This window comes from Onychostoma macrolepis, chromosome 11 (genome assembly GCF_012432095.1).
Source record: "Onychostoma macrolepis isolate SWU-2019 chromosome 11, ASM1243209v1, whole genome shotgun sequence".
Classification (NCBI taxonomy): Eukaryota; Metazoa; Chordata; class Actinopteri; order Cypriniformes; family Cyprinidae; genus Onychostoma; species Onychostoma macrolepis.
This window is the reverse complement of record NC_081165.1, coordinates 7,599,662-7,609,077: the sequence shown is the minus strand read 5'-3', so window position 1 is coordinate 7,609,077 and position 9,416 is coordinate 7,599,662.

The following is a 9,416-nucleotide window of genomic DNA, read 5'->3' as shown; positions in this document are numbered from 1 at the left end:
GACAAAGGCTAGGCAAGGCAAGGCTAGGCTAGGAAAACTAATAGGGCTCTGTAGGGCAGCAATAATGCGTACAATACTCGGCGACAAGGGAGAGAAAGTCCAGGCTTGAAATAGGGTATGTGATCAGTGTGTGCGTAGGATCAGGTGTGCGGGTGATTGGTGCAATGAGTGATTGGTGACAGCTGTGATCAGTAGTGGATGATGGGAAATGTAGTTAGATGGTGAAGTGCAAGAGTCCATGTGATGTGTGGTGTGAAAGTCCATGTGGTGAGCGGGTGACCTCTAGTGGTGAATGAACGGGAGTGCAGACCAGATTCGTGACAGCTCCTCTGTCCTCCACTCGTTACCTGTATTAATGGAATCTGTTTGAACTCGTTATCAGTATAAAAGACACCTGTCCACAACCTCAAACAGTCCAACTCCAAACTCCACCATGGCCAAGACCAAAGAGCTGTCAAAGGACACCAGAAACAAAATTGTAGACCTGCACCAGGCTGGGAAGACTGAATCTGCAATAGGTAAGCAGCTTGGTGTGAAGAAATCAACTGTGGGAGCAATTATTAGAAAATGGAAGAAATCAAGTTCAAGTTCAAGTTGAGCTTTATTGTCATTCTGCTACATGTGTGGACATATAGTGGAACGAAATGTCGTGTCTCGCAGGACCACGGTGCTACATACTAGTTAGACATGAGATACACATACAGCAATGCAAATATGGGGGAAAAAAACAAAAAACACAATAGGGCTATACAACAGTTTAACCATCTGACTATACATATACTATAAATACTACTATACCTAGTTGACTACACATACACAAACTGAGACTGTACAAGAACTTTACATAAATACTGTACATGAAATAGTGCTAAAGAGATATTTGTACATGAAATTGTGCAGGAAATAAGAGAGATTTTGTGGGAAGCAGCGCATAGTGCAAAAGACTTAGTAGTGCAATGCTCCAGTAAACATTATTTTATAGTGCAATATTCAAGTAAACATATATTATCTTATTGAGTCTTTGTTGCAGGGAGTGTTTATAGAAAGTGTCTAGTGTGCATATAGTGGGACGAGTGCGTTACTACAGGTGGTTTGTATAGCCCACTCACCTGTGTGTAGCACACCCAGAATTGCACTTAGGAGAAATTTGTCAATAGTTATTTATAGTTGGGGGGCTGAGGTGTTCATGGTTTCAGAGCGGGGACAGGAGATTGGAGTTAAGAGCTCTCACAGCCTGGGGAAAGAAGCTGTTGAGCAATCTGACAGAACGAGCTTTGATACTCCGGTACCTTTTTCCTGATGGCAGGAGCTGGAAGAGGTTGTGGGAGGGTGGGTGGGGTCCTTCACGATGCTGGAGGCCTTGCTGGAGCATCGTGCAAGGAAAATGTCCAGGATGGAGGGAAGAGGGGCACCGATGATCTTTGCGGCAGTGTTCACTGTCCGTTGTAGGGTCTTGCGGTCAGCAGCACTGCAGTTCCCATACCAGACAGTGATGCAGCTGGTCAGCACACTCTCAATGGTGCCCCTGTAAAGGTGGTGAGGATGGGTGGAGGAGACTTGCCCTTTTCAGCCGACGGAGAAAGTAGAGGCGCTGTTGTCCCTTCTTGTTGAGTGACGTGGCGTTGGTGGTCCAGGTGAGATCCTTTGTGATGTGCACCCCAGGAATTTAGTTCTACCGACTCTCCAAGGTTGAGCCGTCGATGGTCAGTGGGGGTGGTCAACAGTGTTTCTCCTGAAGTCCATCACAACCTCTTCTGTCTTACTCACATTGAGGGACAGGTTGTTAGCACCACACCATTCAGCCAGCTGTGCCACTTCCTCTCTGTAGTGCGTTTCATCGTTGTTGCTGATGAGGCCTACCACAGTTGTGTCATCAGCAAACTTGATGATGTGGTTGGAGCTGGACTTGGCAGTGCAGTCGTGGGTCAGCAGCGTGAAGAGCAGCGGGCTGAGCACACAGCCTTGTGGGGCCCCTGTGCTCAGTGTGGTAGTGCTCGAGGTGTTGCGGCCGATACGGACTGACTGAGGTCTTGCAGTTAAAAAGTCCAGGATCCAGTTACAGAGGGAGGTGTTAATGCCCAGCAGGTTTAGTTTGTGGATGAGCTGTTGTGGGATTATTGTATTGAATGCTGAGCTGAAGTCGATGAACAGCATTCTTACATAGGAGTCTTTCTGTTCCAGGTGAGTAAGAGCTAGGTGGAGAGTGGTGGATATTGCATCGTCCGTGGAACGGTTTGGACGATATGCAAACTGGAATGGGTCCAGCGTGCTTGGGAGACTGGACTTGATGTGATGCATGACTAACCTCTCAAAGCACTTCATCATGATTGGGGTCAGTGCTATGGGACGATAGTCATTCAGACAGGACACATGTGACTTCTTTGGTACTGGGATTATGGAGGTGGATTTGAGACACGTGGGGACGACTGCCTGGCTCAGCGAGATGTTGAAGATGTCTGTTAAGACATTCGTCAGCTGTGCAGCACAGTCTCTCAGTACACGTCCAGGTATGTTGTCAGGGCCCGCAGCCTTTCGTGGGTTAATCCTGGATAGGGTCTTCCTTACATCGGCTGGGGAGAGACAGAGTACCTGGTCGTTTGGAGATGTGGGTAGTTTCTGTGCAGGTGTGTCGTTCTGTATCTCAAAATACAAGACCACTGATAATCTCCCTAGATCTGGGGCTCCACGCAAGATCTCACCCAAAGATCTCACAGCAAAAATCCCAGAACCACACGGGGGGACCTAGTGAATGACCTGCAGAGAGCTGGGACCAAAGTAACAAAGGCTACCATCAGTAACACACTGCGCTGCCAGGGACTCAAATCCTGCAGTGCCAGACGTGTCCCCCTGCTTAAGCCAGTACATGTGCGGGCCCGTCTGAAGTTTGCTAGAGAGCATTTGAATGATCCAGAAGAGGATTGGGAGAATCAGATGAAACCAAAATAGAACTCTTTGGTAAAAACTCAACTTGTCGTGTTCGGAGGAGAAAGAATGCTGAGTTGCATCCAAAGAACACCATACCTACTGTGAAGCATGGGGGTGGAAACATCATGCTTTGGGGCTGTTTTTCTGCAAAGGGACCAGGACGACTGATCTGTGTAAACGAAAGAATGAATGGGGCCATGTATCGTGAGATTTTGAGTGAAAACCTCCTTCCATCAGCAAGGGCATTGAAGATGAAACATGGCTGGGTCTTTCAGCATGACAATGATCCCAAACACACCGCCTGGCAACGAAGGAGTGGCTTCAGAAGAAGCATTTCAAGGTCCTGGAGTGGCCTAGCCAGTCTCCAGATCTCAACCCCATCGAAAATCTTTGGAGTCCGTGTTGCTCAGCGACAGCCCCAAAACATTACTGTTCTAGAGGAGATCTGCATGGAGGAATGGGCCAAAATACCAGCAACAGTGTGTGAAAACCTTGTGAAGACTTACAGAAAACGTTTGACCTCTGGCATTGCCAACAAAGGGTATATAACAAAGTATTGAGATGAAATTTTGTTATTGACCAAGTACTTATTTTCCACCATAATTTGCAAATAAATTCTTTAAAAATCCTACAATGTGATTTTCTGGATTTTTTTTTCTCATTTTGTCTCTCATAGTTGAGGTATACCTATGATGTAAATTACAGGCCTCTTTCATTGTCACGGTCCTGCTGGAGCCAGGGAAACGCGGGGACCAGGAGTTTCTTCCAACATAGACTTTTATTTGGAATAGCAGGAACACAGGAATGCAGGACACACGAGTAACAATTAACAACCGACAAGACAACAGGGAAACACAGGGCTTATGAACGGAACGAAATCAAACGAGGAGAACTGTAACAGGTGGGGAACAAATCAAACACGGCTGGAGACTAAAGAACTCATAATGACAGGAACAGGAACAAACCAAATATGGGCACGAGAGGAGGGGAAACACAAGACAGGACTGACATTACTCCCCCCTCCCGGAAGGCGCGTCCCGCGCCTAGCAACATCCAACGGGGAGGGGGGGTGGGCGCTCTGGAGGCCTCTAGGGACCAGGAGACATCATAGACGGCCTCCAGGGCGGCGCCCGTTCCGGGAACCATGGCGGATCAGGGGAGTCCGGCGGCCATGGCGGATCAGGGGAGTCGGGATGCCATGGCGGGTCAGGGGAGTCCGGCGGCCATGGCGGGTCAGGGGAGTCTGGCGGCCATGGTGGATCAGGGGAGTTGGGATGCCATGGCGGATCTGCCTCCGAGACCTCGGCCCCAGCCCCCACCTCGGCCTCTCTGGCCCGAGCCCTACTGGGCCGCGATCAGCGGCGGGCTTGCGTGGGCCGCGAACGGCGGCTGGTGAGACGGAGCCGCGGACGGCGACGGGTTTACGTGAGCTGCGAACGGCGGCGGGCTTGCGTTGGCCATGAACGGCGGCTGGTGAGGGGGAGCCGCGAACGGTGGCAGGCTTTCGTGGGCCGCGAACAGCGGCGGGTTTATGTGAGCCGCGAACGGCGGCTGGTGAGACGGAGCCGCGGCGAGCCTGCAGAACTCCCAGGCGAATTCCACGAAGCGGAGATCCCTGCAGGCTAGGGCGACGAACTCTGCGGCGACCTCCATCGCCGCCGGGGAGAAACAAAAACCAGGAACAAAAAAAACTGACAAAAAGGGAAAACCAAAGCGGGGGGAAAACGGAAGAGGTTACGTTCTTTGTGGTCGGTTGTCCTGTCACGGTCCTGCTGGAGCCAGGGAAACGCGGGGACCAGGAGTTTCTTCCAACATAGACTTTTATTTGGAATAGCAGGAACACAGGAATACAGGACACACGAGTAACAATTAACAACCGACAAGACGACAGGGAAACACAGGGCTTATGAACGGAATGAAATCAAACGATTGAGCTTTTCTGATAAGAACTGTGCGCTGCAAACGCAGCATTTTTGACGATAGTTTCTGTCCAGTCCGCTCGTTTTATCGCGTTTAACCATAGCTGTCGTCGTTTTTTTTGTCTGGGAGTGGCAGCAGGTATGCGTTAAAATTTCAAATTGGAGCCTGTACTACATAGATTCTTGCATCCAACATCACAACAAGATGATATTTTAAGCTCCTCGTGTAGCCGAATCTGCGCTGGTTTGAATGGGCTGCCTCCAGTTTTCCCTTTGTTTTGCCTCCAGCTAGCGCGGTGACGTAATCGTGACGTCGGCGCAAAAAGGGTCTATAGAACTACGATTGGGGAGTTGTATAGCCTACTGCATCAGCATACTGTACGCGTTTGGGACAGAGGACCTTCTTAGGTTATCTATAATTTTTGCCATTCATTACTGACATTTAATTAACTTATAAATGTTAAATGCTTGAATAAATATGACAATTTTGCTTGAAATTTTATCTGTTATCCTTACATTACTTCTGCACGACTCATCACTGTTTCTCATTTACAACGACGTAGCCCATTTCTAATGTGCATATTTCTTATTTTTAATCTTTATTGTTAATAAATGTATATTAATAAGATATACATATGTGTATAATTTAGTTCAGTGATGTTATACAGTGTTGTAGCCTAATCTTTTGTATTTTCTACATTTCTTTGTAAACCACACAGCAGCAGCATTAAGCTTGTTACACACATGATATCCTACATGACTAATAAAAATCATAAACAAATTATTATATTATTATATATAATTTTATTATATATACTAATTTTATTTCATTATATATAATTTTAAACGAGCGAGGAAAATGAAGTGAGTTTAATCCAAGAAGTTTAAGATTTTTAGAGTAGTTCATCTCTGCATTCTTCTAAGGCGCTTCGACTGCGCTTTGTTGTTGGACCATTTAAACATGTTAATTACACAAATAAAATGTTTAGCGTAGCCTAACTCTGGACAAAATCAGCAGTGTTTGATTAGCCTGTTTATTTTATTGTAGACATAATTTCTATATCCACAAGATACAGTATAAGAGCACACTGTTATCTGTTGATCATTTGCGCCTCAAAGGGGCATTCCAAAATGCTTAACGTTGCTCAATGCATTAAGAGAGTGTTTTTAAAAGGCCAAACTCAGTAAACACATTTTTAATAAATTATAAGCCTATGTACAGACAAGCAGATGAGTCCAGGATGCGAACGCAAGGCGTTTTTTCTTATAGCCTAACTGTTTTCTATGGGTAAAACGCTTAACGCGTTAAACGCATTGCGTTCTTGTTATGGGCTTATTTGTTTGTCTTTACATGGAATGCTTTATTAATGATGTGTTTACTGAGTTTGGTCTTTTAAAAACACTGCCTTAACGCATTAAGCCTACGCTTAACGCGGAAGTAAATGAATTGCATTCTTATTATGGGCTCATCTTCTTGTCTGTATGAATTACTATGTGTATATACTGAGTTTTGTCTTTTAAAAACACTATCAATTAACACATTAAGCCAGGTTAAGTATATTTAGAATGTTCCTGTCAAGGTTGCGTTCATTACTATACCAATAGTAATGTCAAAATCATCGTGATAACGAGAAAACAACTTTTGTTATGTCGAGATCATGAGAAAAATAAGTCGTGATAACGAGAAAACAAGAAGGAAAAAAATAATAATGCATGGATGCTTAGAACTTCCGTACAAATGCTCTAAACTCTGTATACTAAATATTTTCTTTAAAACATGCACTCTTACTAGCTCTGATAAGAAAATGTTGATATTCTGTTTATTAAAGAAAAACTTATAGTAGCTCATCACAGAAAGCCCTCATTTTAAACAATGGTTACAAGAATTGTCTCATTGCTTGGCTTTGGAAAAACTCACATTGTAAAGGGAAAACTGAAAAGTTTTTCAAACCATGGAATCCCTTTATAGGATTTTTGAAGGAAGCTGATCCATATCTATTTTCTGTGTAACTAGGATTAAGATGCATCACCTTATGATATTAATGTACCATTCTTTTTTACGTACATATGTACGTGTGTGTGTGTACGTTTGTGTGTGTGTGTGTGTGTGTGCTACTCCCTCAGCAGTGACAAACAGGCGCTTTGTCACAAATATATTCAGACTACATTTTGATTACTTTTAGATTACTTTTGAATCGTGATTATGAAAATGTGTTATTTAATTATAAACTTATTACCTTAAAGGGGTCATATGATGCGATTTCAAGTTTTCCTTTCTCTTTGGAGTGTTACAAGCTGTTTGTGCATAGATAAGACCCCTGAAGCCGCAAAGACTAAAGTCTCAAAACCAAAGAGATATTCTTTATAAAAGTTAAGACTTGTCCACGCCTTCCTAAAACGGCTCATTTAAACACGCCCCCACGTCTACGTCATGGTGTGTGGAGATTTGCATAACACCGCCCAAATGTATACGCAATGAAAGAAGGCAGAACTATTATTCTCGCTGTAGTATTGTTGCTGCCACTGCCATGTCCTGGAGACGCTGTGTTTCATTGTGAAAGAGAAACTACTTTGTTTGGGCTTCCAAAAGAGGACACAACAAAAGAGGTTAAGTTGTATTTACAACACTGTTCCAGAACAGTTCAACCCAAATATTAGAGTGTGTGCAGCACATTTTACGGAGGAGTGTATCCTGAACCTGGGAGAAAGTAGCCTACAATGCCACCTATGCTCAAAGACTGTTTCTATAAAGTGGGGCAATTCCAACGTCGCAAGGACAGTCCGGGCGCTTCTCACAGCTTGTAGGTATGTTTTCTTATTTAAAGAGTTTGCCACTGACGATTCAAATGCGAGTTTTGAGCAGTGTAGAGTAGTGCTAGTTGTTTGTCGTTTCTCCAATCACGAATGCAGACATGTTAATGTTTATGCGGCGTGATGCAATGCAACGCGTAAAAAGACAGTATAAGGCATTATAATCAGCAATTATGTCCCCACTGGATGCAACAAATGCCTCGTTTATAATGGGTTTTATTGTTTTAGTCTCGCTGCGCCAGGACACGGCATCACAATATGGTAAGGGGCATAACATTTCCGTCTCACGCTTGAGGTATTCGGCCAATCACAACGCACTGGATATCTGGCCAATCAGAGCACACCTCACTTCTCAGAATTATGAGATTTGTAAAAATCGATGCGTTTCAGAAAGGCAGAGCATAGAGAAGCAACAATAATGTACAGTATGTGGAAAATAATGTGTTTTTTAAACCTTAAACCACATAAACACATTGCATTACACCAAATACACAAAATAATGTTCTTTTAGCAACATCATATGACCCCTTTAAAATTACTTAAAATTGAAAGATGTTTGGCTGACAGAAAAATGTACTGTGGGATTACAAATTGAAGAATCTGTCTTCTGATCCTATGTCCTTACATACAATCACCTGAAAAACGAAAGCGAAATACATTGTATCTAGCATTTATGGTAAAGATGATGTCATCAGACGAACGATTCTGTTAAACAAAGTTTGTAGCAAGAGGTTCCTGTCAGTTCCAGATGACGGAGACTCTCACCTTTAGTTTGTAATGGCTCTTGTGCCCCTGCCCCAGTCTTTGGGCAGTTATGCTGATTGTATTAGGAGCGTTTAAGTGAGGCAGGTTGCTATACCTGAATACTTCATTTGCATGCTTTGTTTAAGGTCGTCACCCAGGTGCTTTGTCTCCATTCCTAAGCACTGCCCTCTAAATGCATATAAACTACAATGTATCATGGCCTTAGTTAGGCTTTTGATGACTGCAGCGCCACGCAGAGCGTTCTCAATAAAGAGCTCTGCTGAAGAGACCCAAGAGTCTCCTGGTCTTCGCTTCCGAGTTTCCAACAGTACCCTGCATTACATGATGATAAGAAATAACATTAATTTGTGCAGTTTAATGTGTTTGAAAGAAAATGCCTTCCAAAGACATAGTAATGCATGATTAAATAACCCAATGAGTGATGTGTTTAACAGCAGTCAGGGGTCCCTCTGATATTGGCGAAACTGAAATTGAGCAATGCAGCCAATCACAGACATATCTGTTAATTTCTTGAACACGATGACCATAAGTGTTTACATTAGAATCCACTCACCGCTCAAAACGAAAAAGAGTTCTGCAAGCTCAGGAGTCCTCTCATTATAACAGTTTAGATACAATGTAAATAAGAGATTCTTTGTAGCGAGCTTATTACTCCCGGGGCACTGCTCTGTGGCGACCCGCAGTGTTTCTCGAGCGGTGTTTGTTTGGTTTTAAGTGTTGCGTTAAGCGTAGCTGTTTTTAAATAGACTTTTTCCCTTTTTAATACACTGTTGATGTGGAGAATGCTTAGCAGTTATGCAGTTTCATGGTTGGATTGCCAGACTTATTGTTTGGATTTTAAGTATTAATTTAATCAACGCACTAAATGCAGAAACCGCCGCAGATGGTGTTATTCAGTATAGCTGAGAATTCTTGCTTCAGTACAAGCCTGCTGAGTGCACATCACACCACTGTATACCGGACTATCTTCAGTCTTCAGGCGAGGCAGCTCAAATT